Source organism: Bactrocera neohumeralis, unplaced genomic scaffold (genome assembly GCF_024586455.1).
Source record: "Bactrocera neohumeralis isolate Rockhampton unplaced genomic scaffold, APGP_CSIRO_Bneo_wtdbg2-racon-allhic-juicebox.fasta_v2 ctg3511, whole genome shotgun sequence".
Lineage (NCBI taxonomy): Eukaryota > Metazoa > Arthropoda > Insecta > Diptera > Tephritidae > Bactrocera > Bactrocera neohumeralis.
This window is the reverse complement of record NW_026090791.1, coordinates 1-13370: the sequence shown is the minus strand read 5'-3', so window position 1 is coordinate 13370 and position 13370 is coordinate 1. Positions and strand designations below refer to the sequence as shown.

Here is a 13370-nt window from a genome sequence, read left to right as displayed (position 1 = left end):
TTGCCAGCCCCTCGCCCAAATCCTGCATGCCTTGATGTCGTCCCCCGGGTTGTACGGGGCCGCCTTGGCCTTTTTCTTCCCTGTTACGAAGGCGGAGCGAGCGCCTCCTGCACCGGCAGCGCCCGCTGGAGGCATTCGTTCGTTTCTTTTTTTTCCCCCACTTGACGGAGCGCTGGGTTTCCTCGCTGCACGCGTGAGCCTTCCCGCTTCGAGAGAGAAGAGAAGGAGGGGAAGGACTTTCTCGCTCGTACGTACGGATGCGAATAGCAAACAACGAGATCTCTCTTCTCCTCCTTAACAGAAAAACTTCGGATGTGTATGGCTAAAGATGCACTGATTGGGTCGAAAGAGAATCGGTTTTTGTTGTTGTTGTTAGGGAAAAAAAAGCAAGAAAGGGAGAGGCGGTAAAAAAAGACAGTAGTAGGACACGTGCGCGTAAAGACACATACCTACGGAAGCACCTGCGCCGTTCCTTGTACTGACCGCATGCACTTTCGCCGCCCCGCTGGAGAGAGTCAGTTGCGGGATGGATGCTTGTGCGACGTCCGCTTCCACGGGCGTCGCGCGTTCTTCTTCGTTGATTGGCTTTTTTGTGTGTGTGTGTGTGTTGTTGTTGTTGCTGTTGATGACGATGACACACCCCTCTTGCGCATCGACAAAGGGAAGGCAAAGTCTACGTGCACGAGAATACACAGCCCTTCTAGTGAGGGAAAGCGCGATAAAAAAATAAGTAGGGAAGAGGGTGGGGTACAGAGCGCAACTCACTGAAAAAACCAAAAAAAGAAAGACAGCAAATGATAATGGCACCGGCATTGGGCACGGTGAAAGCAGTTGCTGCAGAATTTTCGAAGCGGCAAAGCAGCCGCAAGAAACAAAAACAAACAAAAGAGAAAAGAGGCAAGTGCCTCGTTCTGTCCCTCCTCCTTTCTTCTTCTCTCTTTTTGTTGTTGTTGTTGTTTGACGTTCAACTCGTTTGGTGTGTCGCCTCTAATTCATGGGAATGCCAGCTCGCTCGTCAACGTACTCCTGCTCCTGCTGAATAACTCGCTTGATCTCCACAATCTTACTGTAGATGTCTCGCCAGGATTCCCCATGCGCCTGCGTCGCTGCCCACGTCTTCAGTTCCTTTGCGCACTCCTCGAACTCCATTTGGCGGCGCTTCGACTCAAGAGCACGACATCGGCGGCGGCGCGGCGTATGTCGACGGGAGAGGATGGACTCGTGAAAGCACTGATAGGCTGCACGCTCCACCCGGACGCGCTTGGCAAACTCCTTGAGGGACTTGACCGAGGCGGCCTTCCTTTTCCTTGAGCTCGCCGTTGCAGAGCTCCTCACTCCTTCAGAAGGGCCACCGCTTCCTCAGAGAGGTCCCGCTCCTGCTGCAGAAACGTGCGAATGGTCTTTAGCAGCTCCATCAGATGCTTGGGGTACGCCGCGTATTTCTCCACCTCGTCCTCGAGCCTCGACTGGGTGGATCTCAAAGAGCGTCTTCGAGAGCCGCTCCAGCGCCGCGACCACCACATGAAACCACACCTGGTCCACGTCCAGCAGCGCCTGTTTCACGGCCGCGTGATTGTCGCGCACGTACGGCTGCACGCTGCTGACGAGGACGCCAAAGTTGCTCGACATGGTCGCGTAGTTGTCGGCAAGGGTGCGGCAGTATTCCTGGATGTGATCGGGCTCAACCATGGCGTCCAGGTTGGCCTGCTGCTGCCGACACCACACCGTCAGTTTGTCGCACTCGCCGTAGAAGGTTGCGAGCTGCTCGTCGCGCTTTTTGCGTTGTGCTGCGCCCGACGCAAGATGCCGCGCGGTCTCCACTCCCAGCTCGTCCACCTCGACAAAAGAGCTTCCTCCTTGACGGAGGAAGGAGGTTCAGCTGGCCTGCCTTGGCTTGCACGTCGTTCAGCAACTTGCTCAGCTGCTCGCGGCGCAGGGCCCCAGTTCGCAGGGTCGGCAACCGCACATCGACGGCGGAGACGCGCTCTTCGCAGATATCTGCGGTGGACGTGGCCAGCAAGCCCTCAAAGACCGTCTTGGCCAACGCAAGGCCCGCTGCCAGCTCCGCCAGCTGCGCGCTGTAGACCTGGTACAACCGTTTATCTTGTCGCTGACTAAGTTCCTCACTGACGTCCTCGACGTCCTCGTCGGCATCGTCGCCATTCAGCCGACGGGACAGGTCGGCCTCCTCCTCCTCTAGCGAGCGCTGCAGGCGCGCTGCTCCAACGCCAGCTCGCCGCACTCTAGCTCCAGCTGGCGCGCCTGAAGCTCGCAGTCCGTGGCGGCAGAGTCGCCATGGCCTACCTCGGGGTCCTCAAGCATCTTGGTGAACTGTTGATCCAGGGCAGCGTAGTCCGCAACGGTGCTGTCGTCGAGCGGTCGATCGCGCAGCGCAGCGCACGCCGTCCGAAAGGACTCGAACTGTTCGAGAAAACGATCGCTCGTGTACATTTCTCTTTACTTGTCGTCTTGCTCTGTTTTCCTCGCTAAAATGCTGTACACTCACTTTTTCTCCCTCTTCTCTGTCGTAGCAGCTGCTGTTGTGGTTGCTGTTGATGTCTTTTCTTTCAAGATCTGTGTGTGTGTGTGTGTGTGTGTGTGTGTTTTCTCTGATTGCGTGAGAAAGGAAAAAAAAAAAAGAGATGAAGGGAGAGCGACAGCAACTCAAAAACAAAGAAAAAAAGAAGTTGCGTCTGTATGCAGGTTCCAAACGCACTCCCGATTCTAAAAAAGATGGGTGTAGGAACAACAACAAGTACACACGCACGGGGGGGGGGGGGGAACGAAAGTGCTGCTGTATCTTTTTATAAAGTACTGTGGCCACAATCGCGAAACGAGAAATAAAGAAAGAAAAAGGGGGAGATGATAGAAAAAAAGGAGGAGGTCATTGTGTGTGTGTGTGTGTGTAGTGCGCGGCAAACACTTGCCTCCAACCTCCTGAACGGAAGGGAAACAGGAGCGAACGTTTTCCCTTTTCGCTCTTCTCTCTTGTACGTGCCAAAGCAAAAAAAGAGAAAAACAAAAAAGCAACGCGCGCACCCGTTTCCCTTCGCAATTCAAAAAAAAAGGAAGGAAAAGAGCTACAATATCAATAGCACCACAAGTGCTTTTCGTTTCTCAATTTTCCTTCAGATTTTCTTTGCTTTTGCTTTTAAAGGTATTTGGTGTGGTGAAAGGAGAAACAAACAAACAAAAAATGCATTCTCGTCGTGAGGGGAAACGTTTGGAGAGGAACAAGAACAAAAAAAAGGAAAAAAAAAACAAGAAGAACGAGAAAAAAAGCAAGTGAACTACACGTTTTGTTTTTCTCTCTTTCTTATTCACTCGTTCCTTCTTCTTTCCTTTTTTTTGTTTTTTGTTTTCCTGTTAGGTCAGCAAACGGAGAAGCTCAGAGAGTGGAAAGCAAGACAAAGCGGGGAGACGGGTGTCTGTGACCTCCGATGCGTGCTTTTTCTTCTTCTTTTTTTCCTCTCTCTCTCTTAGTTGGCGTTCTTGGCGAGCTCGCGGAGACGGCGGACGGTGGAGCGGACGGTGCTGTTGTTGGGGGTGCTCAGGGTGTAGGCGCCACCGGCGACTGTCTTCATGCAGCCCTCGCAGCGCCAGATGCCAACAGCTTTGCGGCGGAAGGCGAACTTGCCGCAGAAGGAGCAGAAGTGCTTGCGTGCTGGCTGACTTCGAGTTTCTTGGCGCGCTTGCGGGGGTTGGAACCGTAGCGGGCGCCGTAGCGGCCCATCACGCCCATCTTCACTGTACGCTTGGCCATTCTCTTCTTTTTTTTTTTTCCTTCTTTCTCTCGGACTAACGAAAACGTCTAATGCGTGACGTGGATAAGGAAAAAATGGAGGAAGAGGGTAGGGGTAAACGAAGGAGGAGGAGAAGGAAGAGATGGTGGAGGGGAGAAAGAGAGAGAGAGAGACAAGACGGAATTCCGGACTCGCAGCTTCCCCGCTGTTGGTGCTTTTTTGTTTGTTTGTTTGGCCGTGTTGTGGTGGTGGTATTGTCCTCTTTGAATAGGATACGCGCCAGCGACAGGCGGAAAAAAGACAAATTGCCTTGTGGTGTAGCCCTCGACAGCGTCTTTTATGCGTGCGAGTGTGAGTGTAGAATCCTTACCTTGAACGGACCTCACGTCTATTCACTTTTTCTCTTTCTCTTCATTGTGTGTGTGTGTTTTTTTTTCCTTCTTTTGCTGGTTCAGAAGCGGGGAGGCAACGCAAAGCAGCGTGACTGAAAGAGAGACAAAGAGAAAAAAAAATGCACGCTACAAGGTCAAGGTTCTAGCGGGTAGGGAAGCAGGGGTCCGCCCACAAAAAGAAGAGGAAGGGAGGGGGGGGGGGGGGGGGCAGAGACAGACCGCAAGGGCGGTGCGTGAAAACACAGACGCACACACACGCACTGGCATGCAAAAAAAAAAAAAAAAAAAGCACGAGGGGCAGGAAGGCGAGTGTGAGAAGAAAAAGGGCGTGAAGTCAGCCAACAACACAAAGAAAAGGTGAGAAAAGAGAACGAAGGCAAATAAAAAGAGTTCCCGCAACGATCTCTACCAACTACTGGACAGCAGGAGTAAATTTATGAAAAGCAACAAAAAGAGATGTGCAAGTGTGGTTGTCTGTGCGGACGAGTAAAAAAAAAAAAAGTGAGGGAAGACGGGTGAGTGGAGCAAAAAAAAAAAAAAAAAGGAGAAGAAAAGACGTGAAGAAGGAAGGGAGAAAGGGAAGCGGAAGAGGAGAGGAAGAGAAGGGGGGGGGGCATAGATCCTTCCTTTTCCTTCCTTTCTTCCTTTCTTCCTGTATGCTGGGAGTAAACCGAGTAGGTTGCTCATAGCTAATCACCGGTACGCCGATCTCCATGGGTCGCGCTCCCCCTTTTTTTTGTCCAAGGAGTGAAGAGAGAGAGAGAGTGGGGGGGGGGAGCAAATGCTTACAGTGGAGAAAGGGAGCGAGAAAGAAGAAAAAGAGACAGAAAGGAAAGTGGTTGAACCGGTTTGAAGTGCGTCTGAACACACCGCGACGCTTTGTCTGTGTGTGTGCGTGTGCATGTGAAGAAGAAAAAAAAAGAAAGAACGAAGGAAAGGATAGCGGTGCCTCACAAAGAGGAACGAGGTGCGTCCCCACTGACAGAACGACACCAAAAAAAAAAAAAAAAAAATGGACGTTGATACGCAAGACTGAGAACAAGAAGTATGGAGGTCCTTTCACCAGTAGGCGAACATCGACCATCTCTTCGACTCTCTTCTTCTTCTTCGACAGTGTTCAAAAGAGAAAAAAAAAGCATTCACACGCCTCAGGGCTCACATCCTCTCAATGAAGCAATCAGAAAACAGAAGACAGGGGAATAGAAAGAGAAAGAGGGAGGAAGACGGGGTCTGTAGGCGGTCTTCCGTGCGCTCTTGGCGTTGTCCCCCGCTGCCCCCGCAGCCTTTGTAAAGGCAAGAAAGCAGAGGGAGGGAAGACTCCCCTCCCACCCACCAGTGTTTGGCCCCAACCGCGCCAGACAGGTGATGCCCACCCACCCCCTACCCCACACCACCTTCTCTACTTTTCTTTAAAAAAAAAAAACAAGAGTGCTGTCGCGGCTTCTTAGAAGAGAAGGGTGGTCAAAACCATAAACGCCAGAGGCCAAGAATGAAGTAGCGGCCAACCGTTTCCATCGGGACCTGGTTCATTACCTCCTGCTGCTGCTGCTGCTGTCGAGCGTGGTTGGCGGCGTTGTGGTTCTGCCCCGGCGCAGACGCTGCCGCTGCCACATGCTGCTGCTCCACCACCGCTGGCCGCGATCGCCGGGGGCGGGGAGGGCATCAGTGAAGGCCCGCAGGCCGCGCGTCTGCACCAACCGAGCGCGCCGCTTTATCTGTTCCACAAACTCCGCGCCAGGGCAGAAATGAGTAAATGGCCCAGCACACAATGGTAAGCAGCGAAGAGCGGGAGGCTGCCGCTAAAGAAGAAAAAGAACCCGCCGAGTGTCAACGGCGAGTCGACGCGCTGACGCAGCAGAGGTGCGCGCGGCAGACGGCGGTGTCGGGGCGCGAGGGGCGGTGGGCCGCGGGTGGGGAGATGCTGAGGCGGGGGGACTCCAGCAGCAGCAGCAGCGACAGCGTCGCCCCTCCGCCACTTCTGGAGTCCCCGCGAACGTAGTTGAAGTGATACGAGGTGTCCCGCTGTGGCGCGGGGTTCAACTCTGAAGAGGTCGTCTCTGTCGCGGCGGCGAGGGGGAGATCGGTGACGGGGCTGGTCGTCGATCCTGCTCAGATCGCTTGCCCTTGCCGTACAGGGAATGATATCGCCAGGGAGAGACTCGTCCACGCGTCCTTTGCACACCGGGCACGCGTTACCCCCGCGCTTGCTGTGCAGCCACTGGTCAAGACAACCCCAGCAGAAGAGATGACCGCAGCGCGTCACCACCGGCTCCGACGCGTGTCGAGGCATATTGCACAGCTGAAATCGTTAGCCGTCTCCATGGGGTTGGAAAAGAAAAGAGAAGAATAAAAAGAGAGAGAAAACAAAAAAGAGGAAAAAATATATAGATGCTTTTTTGTTTTTGTTATTGTTCTTTTGCTTCTTGGTGTGTTGCTTCCTCTCACTTTTTTTTTTATTAGAAAGCCCTTTTGTTGTTGTCTAAAAGAGTAACTTGTTTCGGTGCAATTGAGTTAGATACGTAGGAGACCGCTCAAAGGTCCAGCCATGAAGGAAAACAGGTGTGGAAATAAACGTCAAGCAAAGCGTCCTTACGTGGTTTGTAGTTGAAAGAAAGCAAAAGTAGAAAATAAAAGGTAGTTTTTTTTTTTTGAATGGGTGGACAGCACTCTTTTTCTCTTCTTTTGAAAAGGGGGGGAGGGTGAATGGAAATGAAATGCTGATGGTTTGTTGTTGTCGCACAGACGATCACACTGCGGCGCGTAAGGGGGGGGGGGGGGGAACGGGCCGGGGAGAAAAAAAAACAAGAAAGATTGAAAAAGTCATGATAGTAGGTGGAGAAAAGAGTTTCGTTGCTTTTTTTGTTGTTTTTGTTGTTGTTGTGTGTGTGTAGGAGTGAAAGAGGTGAATAAGGAGAGTTCACCACTCTCCTTCATCACCGCTGCTGCAGCTTTCATTCTGCCAAAGAATGCCGGCACTCTCGCCGGTCTTGCCCGGGGAAGGAAGGGGACATACTTAGTCTGGACTCATAGTCTTTACAGACTTGCTGCGCTGGACCGCAATTCACGTACCTACCCATGCGCATACCACACACGTGTACACAGACAAACAAACATAAGTGTCTGGAAGGAATGGGAGGATAGAGGAATAGGGGGAAAAGAAAGAAAGCCCCATGAGAGGGAGACGAGAAGGGGGGTGAAAGGATGCGGAGGCGTCGTGGAATAGTTACAGAGGCGGTCGATAAGTGGAGGCAATGCGGGGGATAGGAAGCAGTGCAGTTTTCTTCTCACTTTTTTTTTTTGCTCCTCTCTTCTTTTCTCTCCTTCCCCCACCTCCCTTCACCCTCCACGTCCTTGTCTTCGTTCCCCTTCGCTATGAAGAGAAAAAACGACACAGGATAAAAGCGGGTAAATGGAAAAGACAGTACACATTTCTCTCTTTTTTTCTTTCTTTCTTCTTCACACACTCGTACACACACACATGAAAGAAAAAAAAGGTGGGGAAAAAAAAACACTGATACGTCTTAAACCCTGTCAGGTTCGTCTAACGGCTCGTGCCGCTCTTTGTCCTTCTTCCTTTCGCCAGCCGCGGCCGCGGGTGGCGGGTGCGTGTGTGTCCGTCAGCATCACTAAAGACAAAGGCGGCATCGTTCGCGACAGAGGCGTCCTGCGACCGCATGTGGCCTCGCTGTGTGCTCTCTGCCGATTTTTGAAACGGAAGCCGTCCTCTGCGTCTTCGCCACCGCCGCCGCCGCTCGTCGTCTTGTGGTGGTTTTCGTTGTACCGGAGTGGTAAGCGGTTATGTCCGCCGGCGTCCGCCCGCCGATCGGCGCGAAGCCGATGAGGAACAAGAAAATGAAAGAAGAGGAGCGCGACCTCGTGGTGGTGGTGGTGGTGGGGTGGTGGTGATGTTTGTGAGAACGGGGCGGTGATAAGTCCTCTTTGCTGGTAACGCCGCTACAGTTCGAAGATCCTCGTCTTCTTTCCGTATCTCCATCTCCACCTGCACGCTCTTCGCATGCGACTGCAGGATTCGCTTTTGTCGTGCCCAGTCGTCGTTCACTAAGTGCATCTTCATCATGGCCTCGACGTCGTGCTGCTTGACGTTCTTTCGTTTGAGGCGGCTGCGCGTGAAGAGCGCCACAAAGTACTTCACCGCAATGATCAAGTAGCCGACACACACAAAGACGGTTGCAGAAATCATCAAATTACTGGCGTAGCGCCGGTGGAAAGCAAGCTTCGCGGCGGCCGGGTCAGCGGCGTACACCGACGTCAGGAAGTCCTTCTTCGCGTTCGGCACGACACGGGCAAAAAGATGGCGATCACGGCACACTGCAGCGCGGTTGGCAGCCCTGCAAGGACATGTAACCGGAAGAGGATCATCGTAGTCGTGCGGCTCACACGCACCACCACAAAAAGAGCGGCAAGAAAAAAAGCATGCAGGAAATGAAACTCGCAAGGACGAGTCCATTGAGTAAGTGGTAGGCCTCCGAAAAGCGGAGCAGTGGTACCGAATGAGTGAAGCGCTGGGGTTACAGTTCTTCGCGTAGTCAGAGGTCGTCTTTGTGTAGGTGCCACGTGGCCACCGATGAAGCCGACGCGCGCCTTCGTATCTGCCCCGTTCCGATTCGTGAAGTAGCCCGCGGAGGTCTTGGAGGTGTGGCGCCCAATCGCGACAGCCTCGCAAATAAAGGCGACGAGAAGAAGATGAGGGCTATGAGGATAAGGGCGTCACGAGGGATGCCGTGGCATAATGCTAAGCCCATGATGATGAAAAGGGAGGAGAGAAGAGAAGGGGGAAGCTCGCTAGGTCCGTCTGCGGGCTCTTTTTCTCTACTCTTTCTTGTGTATGTTTGGTGAACGTCCGTCTTCCGCTTCTCTTTCCCTCTTCCCCCTTCTGCGGTGCAACAGCTGCAGCTTCCGCAAAAAAAAAAAAAACACTGGAAATGAAACGGAAACTGCGAGACCCCTCCAAAAAAAAAAAAAGGGCAAAAGCGATGCTACAGAAGTGTCTGTCCGAGCGTCTTTGTGTGTGTGTGTGTGTGTGTCTCTCTCTCTCACTCTCTGTGCGTCCTGCTGCTATTGTGGAAATGGGTGACTACCGTGTTCGATCACGTCAAAAAAAAAAGATGAGAAAAAGGAAAAGGAGGAGGAGTACGAGGGCGAAAAAAAATAGCGAAAAGGAAGAAGATAGAGAGGAGGGAAGAGGCAAATGAGATTCCTCACTCTCTTCCCCCCCCCCTCCAGCGGCGGTTTTTAATGACGCACACACACACGCCACGTAGATCTTCTCACCCACCTTATCCCCGCTGTGACGGAGCTCCACACACAGTTGTGTGTGTTTGTTCACTGTCCTTCATTTCTTGTTTTTTGTTTCTGTTGCTGCTCTTGTTTGCCTGTGAACATTGCGGTTTCTTATGTTAATTGCGTCGCACACACACCTTTGCGATAAACAGAAAAAAAGAGAAAAGAAAGAATAAGATACAAAGAGAGAGAGAAAGGATAGAGAACGAAAAAGAGAGGCTGAATCAAAGAAGGACAGAGGAGAGGAAGAGGAGTGAAGGAGAGGGGAGGGAGAAAAAGTGATGACAAAAAAAATAAGAAGAGTAGAAAGAGAGAAAGAAGAACTTGAAAGGTTTTCAGGGGCTTTGAGAAAAAAAAAAGAAAAAAAAAAACAAGCTGGAATTGCGGCGAACGATACCTCAGCAAAAAGGAGGAGACAGGGGAAAAAAAAGAGGATAAACCACCGTGGCATCCCAACGCTTTTTTTTTTTTTTGCTATTCCACAGTGCCACTGTAAACCATCCTTATTCTCCGTTTTTTACGATGGCAAAAACAAAAACCAACATAAAACAAAAAAAAAAAGGTGAGAGGAAGAAGTTGTCAAAAGATTTCCATAGAAAAAAAGAGGAAGAAGCGTTTTTTTTTTTCACACCCGGTGAACAAAATAATACAAAAGACGGGAAAAACAAAATAAACACAAGAAGACACAGTAAAAAAGGAAAACACAAAGTAAAGAAAAGAGACGTTTGACGCGAGCAGATCAAAGGGAGGAAAAGAGGAGGGGAGGAATCCAACAGAAGACCAGTGTGGTCTACCGGGTAGCAAAGAAACGACGATAAACAAGGGAGAAAAAGAGAGAAAGAGGGAAACCTACAAGAAGGGAGGAACATGCAAAAGCGCTTGCCGCTCGCTCTCGAGTGCTCTGCATGTCACTCCTGTTGCGGCGGTCGTAGACGCCTCTTGAAACAAAAGGAAGAGAAAGGAAGGGAGACAGGGCAACAACGAAGCAGCCAAACGCTCGTTCTCTCGCATTCTCTCTCTCTTTTCTCGTAGACGAGAGAGAAAGAGCGAAAAGAAGTGCAGGCTGCCTCAGATGCGTACGCGGTTTACTTCTTTTCGTCAAGTGTTTAACTAGCTTTCAAAGTCTGCCCGCGCGTTCTTCCAGTCGTGTGTTCATTAATGCCGGCAGGGGATGCAGAGGGGACCAAAGGGAGGAAAGAGGAAAAAAAAAGCAGATCCATCCGCGGCCGTGAGCCGCACCATCAAAGGGGGAGAAGAATAAAGAGAGGTCGGGAAGGAGGAGGGGAAAGGGGGGAGGGGGGAGGGAGGGGGGAAAGGAGCAGGGCTCATTCCCGAAGAGTTAACGAAAGAAGAAAAAAAGAGAGAAAAAGAGGAAGAAATCATCTGGTGAAAGGTAAGGGAAAAAGACACTCATCTCGATCAACGGTGAGAAAGTGGAAAACAAAAAAAAAGTCAAAAAGCAAAAAACAAAAAGGGGATAATGCTTGTTTCTTCTCCTCTTAGTTTCATCAAGCGGACCGGGAGAGCACGCTCATTGTGTTCGCGACTTCTTTAGGGGTCCTTTGATTTATTATGTTTAGAGTTGATCCACCCACAAGGTGTCTGTCTGTTTTGTAGACTCCCCCTGCTGAAACGTGTCTTGTGGGAGAGGAGTGGGAAGAGGGAGGGGTGACGTCCGGCTGTTGTCAACGCTACAAGCCACGTGCTATGCGGTCGGCGAGTATCGTGGCCTATCGCGACATGTGCTGCTGCACCGTCCGTCTTACGGGAGAGCTCAACAGTTTACCCGTGCATTTCTTTTTCCTTCACACTTAAGGAGGAACGGATAGGAGAGGAAAGACGGAGGTAGGCCTTACAGAAGAAGGTTGATGACAAGGGCCAGGTTCGAGCCAAATGCCAAACCACACTGCAGCAGATACCACCTGTGATGGCCGCCAAAGAGCGCTCGCCGGCCGTCGTCAGGGTCGTTGTGCGCGGGCAGTGGATCATGGACATGGCGCCGAAGTAGCCGTTGGTCAGGCCGACAAGACTGATGAGAATGTAGGGCAGCCACTGACCCGAAATGGTGCCGTGGACGCAAAGCGCAAGGAAGGGCACCACGGCCAGACGACAGAAGCTACCGATAAGGCAGGCCAGGGGCTGGGGCGGAGCTGGCGAAACATCAGCACAACACGAGAGATGAAGTCGCCCGCGTTGAACAGGAGGACGACGATCGTGCTGTACCACTCGCTGTCGCGGTCCACGGCGAAGAAGACGCCAGGAAAGATGCTGAGCGAGGTGAAGTACACGAAGAAGCAGGTGAAGAGCATTGGCCACACCTTCTTCACCACCGAGAAGAGCGGCGTGCGGACCATCTGATCGGCGGAGGTGAGGTTGCCCGTCTGATCGGCATCCACCATTTTGTCTGCATCGCCCGTGGCCCTCATCACCGCCGCGTTGCCCTGCGCCACTTCTGCCTTGGCGTCGGCCTTGGCATCCGCGACGGGGGCGGCGACGCCGCCGGTCCCGAGTAGTTGCCGCCGGGGTAGTGTGGACAACGTTTCCGTTGCCATCGACACTGACGCGGCGCACGTGGTTCGCCTCCTCGTCGCAGGGGTCAACCTTGTCGTACAGCTCAGCCTCGGGCGCTTGGCCGTCCTGGCCAGTGCCGCGATCGACAGACGCGCGCAGTTCCAGCACTTGCACCTGGTCCCCACCGGCAGGCTCGACAAGGAAGGTCGCCCGGTGTCTCCGATGCGTTCGCACCCGCCAGACCATTCTTGGCATTCATCTGACGAAACTCGGCAATGTAGCGCATGGCAAAGGGATTACGGTACATGAGCAGGAACTCGGCCAAGGTGAGGAGCTGGATGGCGATGGCGATGCCGAAGTAGATGCGGGACTGGGTCAGCACATCGTTGAAGCCGGTGCCCATGGAGGCCTTGAGGAGGATCTCAATAAGCGACATCACAAGCGAGATGACCGTGAGGCCCCACAGCTCGCCGTTCATGAACTTGGTGGGGAAGGGGCCGACGAGCGCGTTCGTCGTGGAGTCGACCAGCGCCTTGGAGAAGCCGCCCATGATGGAGACCACCATGATCAACGCAATCGCGCCATCCTGGCTCGAGATCGTGGACGGATGGGATCACAATCAGCAAAAGCATCTCAATGAGCATAATGGCAGGCCGGTGAAGAGACCAGCATGCCTGCAGCGGGATCTTGCGGAAGGTCGGCACCAACGTCAGCGCCTCGCAGGAGAGCTGCGCGCCAAAGGTGGCGACGTTGAAGAAGGTGTTGGCATTGTCCCAGAAGTAGGGCTTCGCACTCCACATCAGGCACGCCGGTGGCGTAGCTGTAAAAGGAAGTCACAAAGCTCGGTGCCGAGGTGACAGACGACAAGACAAGCATGATGGACACGCCGAAAAGGACAAAGGTGATGTAGACATTCGCCTCAGAGAAACTGTGGAAGCTCAGCAAGGTCATCTTTCTTCACTCTTTCCTTTCCGTTTCAGTGTGTCAAAAAGGAACGAGGAGAGTGGGGAGGGGGGAAGAGAGAGGACAAAAGAGAACGAGAGAGCGGTGTGTGTGTGTGTGTGTGTGTGGTGCTTGTAGCGGTAAAGTTGTGACACGAGAGAGGACTGAGACACTTGTGCTTTCCGTGTGGACACAGTTAGACAGGGCTACAGAGAAAGACAAACAGGGAAAAGGAGAAAGAGAGGAAAGAAAATGAGCCACCGTTACACCACGACTGCTACGTTTTTGTCGATATTCCACAGTGTCATTGTGGCGTCATCAGTCCTTTCTTTTTTTTTCCCGTCCGATGGCGAAAACGAAAACCAAAAAAAAAGAATAGAAAAGAAAGGAAAGGGAAGCCGTCAAAAATGCATAGGGGAGGGGAGTTCGCTGGTCATTGTTTATCCACACGCGTTGAACAAACAAAAACAAAAGACGGAAA

General features: G+C 52.3%; 1 pseudogene; it reads right to left on the bottom strand.

Annotated features, from left to right (window-relative positions):
- Positions 1-7931: 7931 nt before the first annotated feature.
- Positions 7932-12898, bottom strand: LOC126767002 (uncharacterized; annotated as a pseudogene).
- Between the last annotated feature and the right edge of the window lie 472 nt (positions 12899-13370).